Source organism: Ceratotherium simum, chromosome 24 (genome assembly GCF_057802395.1).
Source record: "Ceratotherium simum simum isolate JZ-2026a chromosome 24, ASM5780239v1, whole genome shotgun sequence".
Classification (NCBI taxonomy): domain Eukaryota; kingdom Metazoa; phylum Chordata; class Mammalia; order Perissodactyla; family Rhinocerotidae; genus Ceratotherium; species Ceratotherium simum.
In genome coordinates, this window is record NC_141923.1 from 6,804,580 (window position 1) to 6,820,145 (window position 15,566).

General features: G+C 44.7%; 1 protein-coding gene across 1 annotated transcript in view; it reads left to right on the forward strand.

Moving 5' to 3' along the window:
- Positions 1–254: 254 nt before the first annotated feature.
- SETD3 (SET domain containing 3, actin N3(tau)-histidine methyltransferase) overlaps positions 255–15,566 on the forward strand; it is a 76,359-nt gene continuing 61,047 nt past the window's right edge. Inside the window, exon 1 of the mRNA XM_087447961.1 lies at positions 255–407. The gene's annotated coding sequence lies outside the window, so the exon portion shown is untranslated. The remainder of the gene's footprint in view (positions 408–15,566) is intronic.

Genomic DNA, 15,566 nt, shown 5'->3' on the forward strand with positions numbered 1-15,566 from the left:
TCTCCAATCAGCGCTCGGGTGTGGGCGCAGTCTAGCCAATGGTGGCCCAGAAGCTGGCTGGGCCGAGCCCGCCGCTCTGGCCCCGGAGCCCGCAGGCCCAATGGCTGAGGAGGAACCCGAGCCGAACGGTTGGGGGCGGCGGGGCGGGGCCGCGCCCATGCGTCTGAGCCGCGGGCCAATAGGCGGCGGCGGCGGCGGCCCGGGGGCGTGGCCCGGGGGCGGGCGTAGCCGGGTTGGGCCGAGGCGGCGGGGCCGTCTCAGGCCGCCGTCCCGCCCCTCCCGTCCGGCCTCCTCCGCCGCCGCCGCCGCCGCCGCCGCCGCCTGGGGCTTGGTTGAGGCGGACGGTGGGTGCGGGCCGGAGCGTGGCGCCGCCGCCGCCGCCGCTGCGCGAAGGGGCAAGTGGGCAGGTGAGTGCCGGCGGCGACCGGTCCCCGCGCGGCCCGCGAGGCACACTCGCGCCGCCGCCCCCAGGCGCTGCGAGGCGGTCCTCCGCCCCGGCCGGCGCCCCTCGGCCGAGGTCCGGCCCGCACCCCGGCGGCCGCTGCGGGCCCGGGGGCGGGGGCCGGTGTGCGTCCTGGGGCCCGGCAGGGAGGGCTGGCTGCGGGGGGCCCAGCGGGGTCGGAGGCGCCGCTCGGCCTGTGCCCTCCGGCGTTGGTGGCGGACACACTGCCGCTGCCCCGCGGCCTCTCTTGCGCTCGGCGCTCCCGGCCCCGCTCCCCCCGCCCCGGAGGTGGCGGCAGGTGCAGAGGGCGCCCGGCCCCTCGGCGCCCACCGGGTGGAGCCCAGGCCCCTCTCCCTCGCGCTCGTCGGCTCGGCTCTGCGTGCGGCCGGCGCACGCTCTCGCTTCCTTCCTCCCTCCCGTCACCCCGCGAAAGGCCGAGCGGCTTTCCTGTTCCTCTCTCCAAACCCTAGGTGCCGGCCGGGGTGCCCGGGGACTAGCCCCTGCTTCTCTCTCACTTTCCAGCTATAAAAACAGTCGTTGAAAATAGGTCATCTTTCTTCCCACGCGCCCTGGCCGTCTTCCACACGTTCAGTGCCCTACTAGGGAGAAGAATTCAGGGCTTTGGAGTTTGTCATTCCGGCATTCAACTCTTCCTCCTCGTGGCTCCAGCCTGGCGATGCAACTCCGCCTCTCCCATTTTGCACTCGGGGAGAAGGAGCCGATTAGCGGGGGCCTCACTCCCGCCGTGTGTTGACACGTTTAGGATCACTCGGAGGGTATTGTTTTGCTTTTCCAAACGAAGGATGTGATGTTTCAAAAGCAAAAATACTTTTAAAGTAGGTTGACAGGTTAATTTTGCTTTGAAGAACCTCCGAAGAGTTAATCTGTTAGCGATGGACCTGTCCATAGCTTGGTGGTGGTGGTTACACAGCTGTAGGTGTTTGTCAAAACTCGTAGATCTGGAGACGGGAAAGTGTGAATTTTATTGTATGTAAATGATGCCTCTCTGCCCCCATTTTTCTTCTCAAAAATGACCCCACTGGTATTTCGAAACTGAAATAACCAGTAAGAGTCTTGGAGATGTTTTTCTTACTGTTTTAAGTGAATGCATTTAACTCAAGAATATAGCAAAATAGGAGCAGCTTTACTCTCCACGGTTAAAATTTGGCAAGACTTGCTTGCACCATATATTGTGTCTGTACGGGCTACTATGCATACAGGCCTGCGTTACCAAATTAGTCCCAGGGGCTGCTGTGATTGATATTTTGGTCAAGTTCCAACAATTTAAGGAGTTTTACTCTGGCCCAAGAAAGTGGTTTGCAAAGCCCAGTTCTTGAACAGCTACAGAACAACCTCTTTACTGGGACCCCAAACAACCTCAGTTTTCAGTCTTCTGCTACCCCTTCCTGTCTGCCCTCCTTTTTCTCTCTGTATTCGAAATTATAAGTTAATATCTGAAATGAAACCCTAGTCTGAACGTGTAAAGTGGTTGCTGCTTCTCATCTCTTCTCCAGTTTGCTAACATCTCTCAGTGCTTTTTTCCCGGAATAAGAAGGATGTTGGACTTGAAGATTAAAACATTTATTCCTATGTTTGCTGTAGAAATGAAAGTTTCTGTTCATTTGTGTCAATAAGAAAGTACCGCTTATGGAGCTCCTCTTCTATATGGTGAACATTTAGGCCACATTTTAAATGATGGTTAAACTTTTGCTTTAGAAGCCACTGGAGAATGAGAAAACTGTAAAGGTTGTACTCAAATATTTTTCCATTCTAAAGTTGAACCACTGGAAAACTATTTTTGGTTTGAGAGCTCTGATAACCAGTCACAACAGCCTCCTTAAAACTTGATGCTTTCATATCTAGAAGAGAATGACGAGATGACAGCTAGAGGAAAGTGTCAACATAAGCACAACAGGGGCTTGCTCATAGTCAATAGTTAGTAGATAATTATTGAATTCAGTGAAAACCAGGTACATGGTTTGGGCCGCGTGGAATTTTAGTAAAAATAGAGTAAAAAATCTCGCCTCCTACCTCAGGGTTACTCGCATTCTTCTTTACTAGATGTTGGTTTAGTTTGCGGCTTTCCAAGTCTCTTAAAATGTTTGAATTACATCATCCCCTTTTTTCTTATTGCTAATCTGAAGTAGCTTTTAGAAATGTAACTAATAATACTGTGTCTTTTTTTGTGTAGCTTGATGAATATCTTTCACTGGAAGGTTTTTTCTCTTTAGAAACTGGCTGCTGTGTGTGGTGCTTCTGTTGGGGGTGGGGAGGAAGAGTTCCAAGTGTGTTTCCTCTCCTTGTACCTAAGTCGTGGGAATGGAGCCTAAGATTTTGTTCCCCCACAGAAGAATAAGAGTCATTTATTGCTATGGCATTAAACGTTTTTAACAGAACAGTGAATATATCTTTATTCTTGTTACTTTGGACGTTGCTTGTGGCCAGTTATTTGTTTTCTCAATTAGCTAGCGTTATATTTGGGCCCATTAATTTATCAGTGAAGAATATTTTGATTTGTGAGTCCTTTTTTCTCTTGCTACGGTCATAGCAGTGTTTATCTTGGATATCAGTTCATTCTGAGTCTTTTTAACCAGTTAAGAGTATTAGACTTACACCTGAAATTTATACAATGTTATAAACCAATGTTACTGCAATAAACAAAAAATTAAAAAAAAAACAAAAAGTAAAACCACCCAGAATGTCAATGCTCAGAGAAAAAAAAATAGTATTAGACTAAAGATTCTTGACTTTTAAATTTTCCTAGTTTTCACTTTTGTTGCATTTACAGGTGTACCTTCCTTGGCAAAATTGACTTCTGTACACTGGATTTCCTTATATTATTTTCCTGTTTATAAAATTGGAGATGTTAAATATTTTGATCTACAAATATAATTAATTTACATAATGTTTATTCTCCAACGAAAAAGAAATTTCTAACAAAATATTAATACACATGATATGTTTTTCTATTACAAAGGAGTTGAGACTTTTTTTTTTAAGTCACTTGGTAGTCTTATGGAAAAAAAGCCTAGTTAGCAGAATTGGCCAGATTAGAAGTCCTGCTTTTGGTTGTTCAAGTCATCCGGTAACTCAAGCCAGAGATTAGCTGTGTGGACTCCATTTCCAGTTGGGAGCTTCCTCTAGGTTTTGGAAATAAACAGATCATAAAACAAGAGGTACAGACACAGGTACTGACAATTTTCAACTGAAATAAATTTGAATGGAAGAAAAATGATTCCAAGTGATTATAAAATCCAAATACCAAAGTTAAGACTTTGAAATTCTTTCTTTTTCAAGTAATTTCCCAGTAGAAGTTAATTAATAATCAAGATAAGTCCAAACACTCTTGGCTGACAATGGAAGACAAGTCTGACTCTAAAGTTAAGATTTTGAAAAAGATCTGAGTGATACTGATTTACTAAGCCAGAGTAAAATTTTAACCTTTTACACCCTTAGCCTCAGTAATGGGAGTGCAGAGGGAGGGGAGGACAGAGAGACAGAGCAGGAAGAAATGCCTTCATTATTTTTTAGAAGGAATAAAATATTGTCTAGAGAATGTAGATAATCAGCTGTCTATATAGAACTTTTAATAAATATGCAATATTTTAGGCTCACGATCCTGAGTTTCACTTTCCACTTTGTTTAGGATACAGTTCATTAGAACATAACAAGATCTAAAAAATCCTATGACTAAGTGCTTTAAAGGTTTCAGTCTCAGAAAACAGGCATGACTCTTCAATATCAATAGTTTTCTATTAAGCACAGTTAAGAGAAAGTAAGGATTAGTGTTGAAAAATACTCCTTGAAATTGCTTTTACCATGAAATATTTACTAATGACTAATGAGGTTTTTCATTTGTTGATTGTAATGGTTTAGCATTGCTACATGTCGTGGTCCCCTGGTTGGTTTCTACAGTTCTTCCACCCATGACAAGAGTGTAGCATTGCAAAGATTGGTGTGGGATTTGTGGGATTGTGGGGAAGCTCATTTGGAAGTTTTGCTCATGTCCCAAATTTAAGCCGAGGCCACTCCTATGTTTTTGGACAAGGCCAGCAAAATGGCTCTGTACTTCTAAAGGGCAAAGAAATAAAACCTTTACATGGTATATTTTACTACTCTATGGGAATACTGTGATTTGGAACTTCAGAGCCTTCATAAGTGAGTTGGTTTTGGGCTGAATCCATGAAATACTATTATCAGTAAAGTTTGCCATCTAGGTGTGCTGGTGAGGCTCTGCCACCAATCGAGTCTGTCATCTCGCATAAATTGATTAACCTTTGTAAACTTCAGCTTTCTTATCTGTAAAGTGGGCAAAATAATATTTGTCTTTATCTATTGTGTAAAATGCTTTCCTGAGTTCCTGATATAGTAAATGCTCAAATGTTGCAGTTGTGATGAAGATGATCATGTTGGGGACCTGCCACAGGACACTATATGTGGCAGGGATGACATAGTTTCAGCAGCCCAGAAACAAACAACATGATGTTGAGCATGAATAACTGCATTTAGGTTCAAAAACTCAGTTGTTTAATATAGCGCATCTGTCTCACTGAAGATCAGTTTATGTAACAGAAGGTTTTGGTTGAATACCATCTTATCCTACAAGGCTATGGGACCATGTCTCATCCTTGCATTTCAGATTAGATGCTCAATAAATGTGTCCTGAATGAATGTGTAAATTCACTAGTTCACTTGGCTTGTAGACAGGGTACGCCAGACTTAGGTATATGAGTAAAATCTTCTAGAGTTGAGTTCTAGGAAGGCAGTAGTCCCACTGAGCTGTGCCCCTCTCAGAGCACATGAAGGGTTTTGTTGACTTAGGAAAAAAACATTCATTGAAGTATACTATATCTAAGTGGTTTTGTTTGCTTTTGAGAAGGACGTGGTGAGAGGCGTGTTAAATCTGGAGAAGAGAAGACTTTGAGGGGGACAGAAAGCTGTCTTCAAAATTTTGAGGGGTTGTCGTTTCTCTTCTAAAGGCAGGTCAAAGAGGATTAGGAGCTTTCAAACAGTGCAGTCCTGGAGTGGCTCGCCAAGTGGATACGCTGCCACAGAAGTGGGCGAGCAGCAGCCGGCGGCCACAGGAAAGCGTGTTGGGAGCAGATAAGCAGCCAGCAGCAGCTTTGGTCTGGCCCCGCGTCTGCCACTTGGTAGCAGCCGGGTGCATTTGGTACCAGGGATGACACGCTCCGCCCTGTCTCTCTCACAGGGTTTTCAGACTTGAATTTGGCAGTGGATAGCAAGGCACTTGGACAGCCATAACTGCTGCATTACATTAGATGTCGTTGTTTTAAACGTGTGGGGTTGAGGGTTAACACACATAACCCCAAAGATCTTTTCCACTCCTGATATTCCACAATTCTAGAATCTAGAATATTTATGTGAGGAATGTGGGTGATTTGAAGGTAATTTTTTGACAGATTACAGCTGTTCTTTCACACTCACGTTTTTTTCTTTTAGATATAATAGGAAATGATTATTCCTAATACCAAATGATTCTCTGCTTTATGAAAGGTTTTTTTTTGCAACTTCCTTTGAATAGGAGCCTCATTTTTAATTTGTTTATTTACAACTTAATTCAACAGTATTTTAAAATTAAAACTTATGTATTGAAAAGTCAATCAGAAATGGTTTAAGCATCTCTAAAATTACCGTGTAAATTAGTGGAAGTATGGCGAAAACCATTGTAGAGGGCAAGAAACATCTGTATTTTTGTTAAATCTCAAGTTTGTGTATATCTCTGTCTTTCTGTGACAGCCAGACTGTTCTGTATAAAGATTGAAATTTTACTTACATGCAACTTAAAGGTGCACATTCATCCTGGTGCTTAAGTAGCTACTGAGTTGAAATTAATTCCACCTTCTTGCCTGCCTGCCTGCCTAAACTTCTCCAGACTTCTGAGTTGCTGTGCATCAGTACCTCCTTTGATAGAGATTGAAATGATGGGTGCTAGTTAGCCACTTAAACTGGTATAAGTTAGTGTGGCTTGACCCGACTGCTAGGCCCTGCTACTGTGCAAAGAGAGAATATGTTTCTGATACACTAGTTTGAGTTAACTTGCTACTATGCAATGCGAGGACTATGCCTTATCAGTTTCTGTAGGAGAGAAAACATCACACAGTTAAATGCTTTTCAGATTAGGGGTGCTTTCATTTCCCTAAACCATCATCCTGTAATTTGTGTATTTAATTCAGAATGTAGTCATCTGATTCTAATGGCCTGCGAAGTATTTTAGTGAGATTGTTTTCTTCCTACACAAAGATTAGGCAGGCTCTCACACTGCCTTCAAGTGCATTTTACAGCTGGGGGCCTGAGGTAGGAGGAAGCCATAGGACCCTTCTCTCCTTTAGTCAATCCAGCTGTCAAGTTGGATAGATGCAGGATATATTGAAAAACAGATGCTGTGTTTGAGCTAAGGTTTCCTGGATAAATTGCCAAATAAGTGTAATCAAAAATGTTTATTCTAGTTGTATTTAGTTGAAAGCAATTCAGGAAAAATACATGTATACATCCTTTCCATTTAGAATTTTTTGTTGTGAGGAAGATTAGCCCTGAGCTAACATCCGATGCCAATCTTCCTCTTTTTTTGCTGAGGAAGATTGGCCCTGGACTAAGATCTGTGCCCATCTTCCTCCACTTTATATGGGACGCCGCCACAGCATGGCTTGACAAGTGGTGCGTTGGTGTGTGCCCGGGATTCGAACCTGCAGACCCTGGGCCGCCGAAGCAGAGCGCGCACACTTAACCACCGGGCTGGCCCCCATTTAGAATTTTTGAAAAAAAAAACAAAAAACCACACAGCTGAATTCCATCTCAGTCGGTTCAGTATGTGTGAACTATGCTTTGTAAAAATGGGTTAAGTATGCAGCGCCCTCCCTCACCTCGCCATCAGCCAAGTTCCCTAAATGCGCTTTTATCTTATTTCTCCTGACCTATTTCTTCCGCTACACAGATTATATGTAAGAGAGTCACCTGATTGGTCGAAGTGGTTATTGATTCCAGATGCCACTTGAATATTAGTCAGCAATTTAAATAATGGTTGAGTGTGCCTATTATTTTACTGTCTTCTAATGCCTATTTTATCTGTTAGGTGGAGAGATCGTTGATGGACTTGTTGAATAGTTTATGGTATTTTAAAGAGACAGATTTTGAGGATTCTGTAGATTTTTAAAGTATCTTGATGGTGAAGAAATGTAGATATGTGTGAAACTCCTGGCTTGCCCTTCCTTTTTATAGACGCCCCTTCCTTTGACTACCTATCATTGTAGCATCCATTTGTCTGTCAGTCCTGTATTGCTTTTTTACATATTTTCTTTTATCTTAAATATTGTTTAAATCCTTTTTTTTTTTTTTACCGTATACTTTTGTTTCTCTTCAGATAATTCAGTAAGAATTTGGAAATTATACCTGATTTAATTCTAAACTTTGGGGAAAAATCTTTCATTTAGCATTGAACCTTCTGGCTAATATTTTGAATTTAACTTGAGAGAGTTTGTGTATACACGTATTTAATTTAGCATGTCTTTATATTTCTCTAATGTAAATATTTGAAATAAATATTGAAAATAAATATTTGGTCTTTATAGGAACTTGAAGAATTTCTATTAGGTAGTTTTTTCCACTGAGAGCATTAAGGATGTTCTGGAGACTTATTTGACTGGTTCATTTGTTGAAACTTGGAATCTAGCCCCAGATTCAGCTGAAATCACAATAAAAATTATTCGTTGTGTGTAAGAAATTTTTGAATCATAGGTGAAAAGGATAGGTGGTTATTTCAAATCCATGATGTTGGGGAAATCTTTTTTAGCTAAAAATGGCAGAAGCGGGTTGAATTTAGGAAGCCACTCACACTGGATTCTAACATCTTCTCAAAAGGAGTCTTAAAATTTAGTCACCCTTCTTTAATTGTACTTTGTTCCCTGCTCCCCCTGTTGAGTTACTTTTCTTACGTATTTGAGGATCTCCGTGCTGTGAGTATGGTTTCCAGCCTGCTTGTCCTGTTGCCACAGGCCTGGCCTTCCCTCCTTTCGTTGTCTCTGCAGCACTAGTGTGGGCTTGGGCACTTGGACACAGGAGGGCTTGTTGAATCGAGCACACCTATGTTTAGAGTCCGCCTGTGTGCCGGGCATAATACAGGATTTCAGGTTGGAAGCTGTGGGGCCGCTGTTGGTGGCTGCGGGCTCTGAGCCTCCTGACACAGCTGTGGTCACTGCCGGCCTCTGCGGGTGTGGCGGGCACATGTGTGACGAGCAGAGCGCTGTGCGCATGTGCAGCTGCATGGGCCCCTGGTCACAAGCGCCCACAGAGCTTCAGAATGTGTTCGTGCTGTAGCTCTTCCTTTTCTGTCAGAAACGGCCTCATTCCTGCTTTCTAGGAGACCAGAAACACTTAAACAGTTCCGGATTTCTGTTTATCAGAGAGTTTCTCTTATGAAATTTAATGTCCTACAGCTTTTCGAACAATGAACTACGGATTCCCAAAAGAAACCATCTTTTATGTGTGAATTTTATATATGTATAAATTTTATTTATTTATTTATTTATTTATTTATTTATTTATTTATTTATTTATTTTTGCTGAGGAAGATTAGCTCTGAGCTAACATCTGTGCCCATCTTCCTCTATTTTGTATGTGGGACGCCATCACAGCACAGCCTGATGAGCGGTATGTATGTCCGCGCCTGGGATCCGAACCTGTGAACCCTGAGCTGCCAAAGTGGAGGCACAAACTTAACCACTATGTCACTGGGCTGGCCCCTGTATTTTTATTTTTAAGAGTTGTTCTAGTTCTTTAGTAGAAGTAGTGAGATATTTAGTAAATGTAAATGTCTCCTTTTTTTTATTTTATTTTATTTATTTATTTTTTTCCCCCAAAGCCCCGGTAGATAGTTGTATGTCATAGCTGCACATCCTTCTAGTTGCTGTATGTGGGACACGGCCTCAGCATGGCCAAAGAAAGTGGTGCCTCGGTGCGCGCCCGGGATCCGAACCCGGGCGCTAGCAGCGGAGTGCACGCACTTAACTGCTAAGCCACGGGGCCAGCCCAGTAAATGTTTCCTTTTGACTACTGTTTTTTTTAAAAATAATTTTATTTATTTTTTTCCCCCAAAGCCCCAGTAGATAGTTGTACGTCATAGCTGCACATCCTTCTAGTTGCTGTATGTGGGACGCGGCCTCAGCATGGCCAGAGAAGCAGTGCGTCGGTGCGCGCCCGGGATCCGAACCCTGGCTGCCAGCAGCGGAGCGCGCGCACTTAACCGCCAAGCCACGGGGCCGGCCCAGTAAATGTCTCCTTTTGACTACTGTTTTAATCACTGCTGGGAGAATGTATCAGTGGTTCCTTGCCGCAAAACCTTACTGTCGTGATGGGAAGTAAATATTACCCACAAGGAACGCTAATATATCCAAATATGATATCCAGAGATTTCCCTTCATTCAGCAAATAGTTGACGCTGGACTGTGTGCATGGCACTATCTATATTAGACCCTACAGATAATGGAGAGATGGGGGCTCTGGTGTCTTCCTGCCATGAGACAGTGGGTAAATTAGGCACATAAGTAAGGTAACCTGCAGTGGGTGAGGCTAAGGGGGCTCCAGAGGCGTGCTCAGGAAGTTTGGGGAGGGGGACCTTGTTGGTGAGGTGGGTTTAGCCAAGACATACACACATTGCCCAAGGGGTGAAGTCATGTAGGTCACAGTGATGGAGGAGAGAGGGTGTAGACCAGGAGGGACAGCCAGGCCGAGGGGCTGAGGGAAGGCAGTGTGCAGGGAACTAGGAAACGGCGACAGGAAGGCCTGATGCTTTGTGGGGTGAAAACAAATGTGGGGCTTCTGCCTTCAAGGTACTTTTAGTTAGGGATGTCACACAAATACTAGAAGAATTGGTGCCAAACCATATTGAATCCAGAGGCAAATGAATCTTACAGACATTGATGGCCCTAAGAGTTCTGAAGAATGGCTGCTGGGCTATAGACCTCCCAGCCTCCAGAAAACATGAGTTCTTAAAGTAAACTTAAGGCTCAGCAACACATCACGATGGCCTCTGATTCAGTGTGCAGGGGGCTGAGTGCTGTGGCGGCTCCCGGACAGAGCGAGTCCAGGGCAACTGGGAAGCTTTCCTGGAGGAGGTCACTGTAAACCCACTTTCTGGGTGGCAGATTAAGAGCTGGCCTGGATCTAGGATCCTGTACCCTAGGGAAGTACATTCACTAGGGACAAGGACAGGCCACCCCCTGCCCCCTCCTTAATTAAGAAGTGAGTTAACACCTATGTGGAAGATGCTTCCTGCCTAACTTGGGGCAGCTGCTTTCTCTCCATTAGGGCCAAATCTCTGTGGGAGGGAAACAGTCCAAAGAAAATTCCAAAAGGCTGAATCTCAAGGTAAGCCAAGCCTTTAGCATCTGTTAGTCACCTTGAACTTGACCCATTCTTACTGACTCTCAAGGGAGTGAGGGATGCATTGGAGGAGCCTGGAATTTCCTCAAGGCTATTGGGGTTGTTTTGGCTGAGCCTTAAAGTACAAAAAATTTTGTCAGGAGGAGACAAAAGGGTAGCAGAGGGGAGCTTCATTCCGGAAAAAAGGGAGAATGTGAGCAAATCCCTGGGGCTGTGTTGTGTAAAGGGATGATGGGCCGAATAAAACTGGACAGGGGAAATGGGATAAGGCAGTGAAGGGCCTCAAGCGCTGTACTAGAGAGGTTGAGTGTTACCCTGTTAGCTGTGGAAAGACGTTGCATTGAGCCAAAGAAGCATACATATTGTATAAGTCCATTTATATGAAGTTCAAGAATAGGCAAAAGTAAGCGATGGTAACAGAAGTCAAAATGACAGTCACTTCCGGAGATGCCTGTGGCCTAGAAAAGGCACAAGGGTGGCGTGGCCAGTGCTGATCTGTTGGGTACCTTACCCGAGGTGGTGGCTGTGCACACATACAGATAAACTCACCAAGCAGTGTACTTTACTGTTTGTGTTGCATACCTCCCTTTATAAAGGCTATCTGTCGACAGTGTCGGGAGGAAGGAGACAGGAGGCAGGGAAATGCATCAGGATGGGAGGAAGGGGCTGGAGGTGAGGGTCTTCACTGGGAGTGGCTTCAGTGACATTTCTATAAACATAGCCCCCCCAGGGCATTTGAAGATTACCTTCCATATGTCTGCTCTCCCAGGTGCTGATTTACTGATGTGTTTTGAAGTTTCACCTGTGTTATATTTCTACACTTATTGTTTCTGAAAGCCAACAGGTTTCTGGCTTAAGGAGAAAGAAATCTTGAGAACAATGTGAATTGTATTACTCAACTCTAGAATATTACCACCAAAGGAATCTATGATGTTTTCCTTCCTTCCTTCCTTCCTCCCTCCCTCCCTTCCTTTTTTAATGGAGAATCCATTTTAATGTAGTACAGATCTTCCCCGACTTATGATGGCATTACATCTTGATAAACCCATCATAAGTTGAAAATATCTTAAGTCAAAAATGCATTTAATACACCTAACTTACCGAACATCATGGCTTAGCATAGCCTACCTTAAACGTGCTCAGAACACTTACATTAGCCTAGAGTTGGGCAAAAGCATCTAACACAAAGCCTGTTTTATAATAAAGGGTTGAATATCTCATGTAATTTACTGAATACTGTACTGAAAGTGAAAACAGCATGGTTGTCTGGGTGCAGAATGGTTTAAGTGTATCAGTTGTTCACCCTCATGATCACGTGGCTGACTGGGAGCTGCGGCTCACTGCCTCTGTGTAGCATCACCAGAGAGGATCGTACCACATATCGGTAGCCTGGGGAAAGATCACAATTCAAAATTCGAAATGTTTTTTACTGAATGCGTAGGGCTTTGGCACTTTTGTAAAGTCGAAAAATCCTTAAGTTGAACCATTGTTAGGTCAGGGATCGTCTGTAGTTAATTTATATGTTGAAAACAGCGACAGCAAAAGTAGTGTGCTTTAGAAACCCTTTCTTGGCCCCACGTGCCTCTTATATATTTCTTTTTTCTCTCCTACGCTTTTAAAATTCCACAAGTTGAAGAATATGATTTTTTCCCATTTTTTTTTATTGTGCTAAAGTTGATATACAACATTATATAGATTTCAGGTGTACAACATTGTAATTCAATGTTTGTATACACTGCATAGTGATCACCACTGTGAAGTCTAGTTACCATCCATCACCGTACACTTGACCCCCTTCACCCAGTTCGCTCTCCCCCCAACCCCCTTTCTCTCTGGTAACCACCAATCTGTTCTCTGTGTTTATGAGTTTGTTTTTGTTTTGTTTCTTTAGTTTCCACATACAAGTGAAATCATATGGTATATGTCTTTTTCCATCTGACTTATTTCACTTAGCATAATGCCCTCAAGTTCCATCCATGTTGTCATAAATGGCAAGATTTCCTTTTTTCTTATGGCTAAATAATATCAGCCATAAATCTTCTTTATCCATTCATCCATTGATGGACACTTAGGTTGTTTTCATATCTTGGCTATTGTAATAATGCTGTGATGAACATAGAGGTGAATATATCTTTTCAAATTAGTATTTTCATATTCTTCGGATAAATACCCAAATCTATTGTGTTTTCAAATCATTGTGACCAGATATTTAATGGTCTCTCACATGGAGCAGGAATTAGACATTTTCTGTATGTTCTAAGGAGAAAGAAACGTGGGTCCCCAGGTAGAAGCCTCAGGAATACAGAATTTGACCTGATGTAAGAACTGCCCAGAAGAGAGAATGCTTTTCCCTGGGAGCTCACACAATGTCCTGTGCAGAGCATCTGCTGTGTGCTGAGTTCTGGACTAGAAGTTGGGGACACACAGAAATAAGACAGAGAAGGTGACCTCAAGGAGCCTGCTGTCTCGGAGGAAAACTGATGTGTGAGCAGGTCTTTCAGTGTAGTGGGCTCCAGTGGTACAGAGGAGGGAATATTACAGCTTGGAGGGTCAGGAAGGCTTTTAAAGTGATGCCTGAGCAGGGCTTTTAGAGAAAGCAAGAGTTACTGAACGAGTGACTCAAGCATTGCAGGTGAGGGGCGGGATGGGGGAGGTGGAGAGACATGCGTTCTGGGTAGAGGGACAGGGCTTGGAGGCATGTGATGATACCTGTATGAGGGCCTGGGCGCCATGGGTATGGCTGGAGCATGACATGTGGTGGCGGGGTGGCAGAATGGGGGCAGATTTAAGCGGCAGGGTTGGGCCTGGGCAGGGAGACAACGTAAGAGGCTAGTGTTACAGTCTAAGCAAGAGATGAATTCCAGAGGTGCGCAGGGGCGGGTGACCTGAGACGCTTGGGGGCGGCCACTTGGCAAGATGTTGTCAAGTGTTGGGTCTGGAAGGCCTTTCAGCCCTTGTGCACCCTGTGGTGCCCTGTGCTTTTGCCCTGCATTTAGACGGGGGTGGCGGGGCCGTGGCTGAGCACAGGCTTTGCAGTCAGAGAGATCTGAGTTCCACTTCTAGCTGCACCCTTACCTGATGTGTGACCTTGGACAAAGACGAGGGGCCTCACCTTTCTGAGAATGTCAACTAAAAGATGAGGATGGTGCAGTGGTTAAGTGCGTGCTCAAGATGAGGAGGGCACAGTGGTTAAGTGCGTGCGCTCCGCTTCGGCGGCCGGGGTTCGCAGGTTTGGATTCCAGGCGCATGCCCTCGCACCACTTGTCAAGCCATGCTGTGGCAACGTCCCATATAAAGTGGAGGAAGATGGGCACGGGTATTAGCCCAGGGCCAATCTTCCTCAGCAAAAAGAGGAGTATTGGCGTTGGATGTTAGCTCAGGGCTGATCTTCCTCACACACACACAAAAAAAAGATGAGGATAATGTCTACTGATGAGAGGGTCTAGGAAGATCAAATGAGGAGGTATATCTTAGCCCAGCCCCTGGCAGAGGGTAAGTACTGCATACAAAGTCGCTGCTGCTGCTAATACTTTAATTAATGATCGTTATCTCAGGACAGGTGTCAAAATGCCAAGGGGTGATGGGAGTTGGGGATACCTAACGGAAGACTTGGGGAGGTAAGGGGCTGTGGGCAGAGCGAAGAAGCCTGTTTGTGGCCCTTGGCTCCCTGACTGAGGGCCAGTGCAGAGCGGCATGGCTGTCTGGGGCTCCCTTTCCCCCAGGCCTACTAAGAGAAGGGGAGGGTCCCGGAGCTCCTCTTCATAGGAGTTCTCGAGTTGTTGAGAGCCTCACACCTAGGAGGTCTGGCCAGCAGGGCTGCAGGGAGAGGCCAGGCAAGCCCATCTCCGATGGCAGGTTTCTACGGTCTTCCTGCCAAGCTATGTGTGAAGTGTGATTCAAGTCCTTCTTTCCAGACCTACGGGTGGTGTTAGTTATTTTGGAGTCAAGTTCAGCGGTCCTCCACAGGGTAGATTCAGAGAGGGCCTGAAATGCAGAGAAGAGTGGCAGGTGCTCCATCATTGGCCGTGAGGAGTAAACACGGGAGCTGTTTTCTCCTTTCAGAAGCTAGTCGGGAAGTGTAGGAAAAGGTGCTTAAACTGTTCCTCCTCCTGCCCACCCCTCCATTTATTTTTTTCTGCTTTTGATCTCAAAACAGTTAACTAATTCCTTTACTTGCTGCAAGAATTTTAGGTATTTTTACCTGTTCCCTTTTATTCCAGGATACTGTGTATTGCGCACTGAGTATTGTGTACTCACAATGCTCTCTTGCACACTGAGTTTTAGAAGACTTCTTAGATACGTAAGTTACACGTTCTGCTTCATACCTTAGGTACATAAGAGAAGACACGTGTCATAGCCCTGTAAGGATGCTGCTTTTTGTTATTTTAGCACATGGCCCATATTTGCGTGGATTCAACTACAGTGGAATTAGTGATCATCTGTGTAGTGGGAGAATACGCATTTTAATCCTTTTATCCCATCACAGTTTTCCACACTACAGTAGTCATTTCTTTTTGTAAAAAACAAATGGGCCAGGGTATGCTTTTTGGTTCTCCCTTGAGATCAGGTGTAACGTGGGAGGGCTCCGTGGAGCCGCGTCGTGGTGTTTGTTGTTGATTAGTGTGTGGATTGCTCCAGCAGCTTTTTGGCTGAGTACTTGCTCTCTCTCCCTGGGTTGTCATCCTAAGGTGCTTCTCTCTCTTGGCAAATGCTCAGATGAGACTCCTCA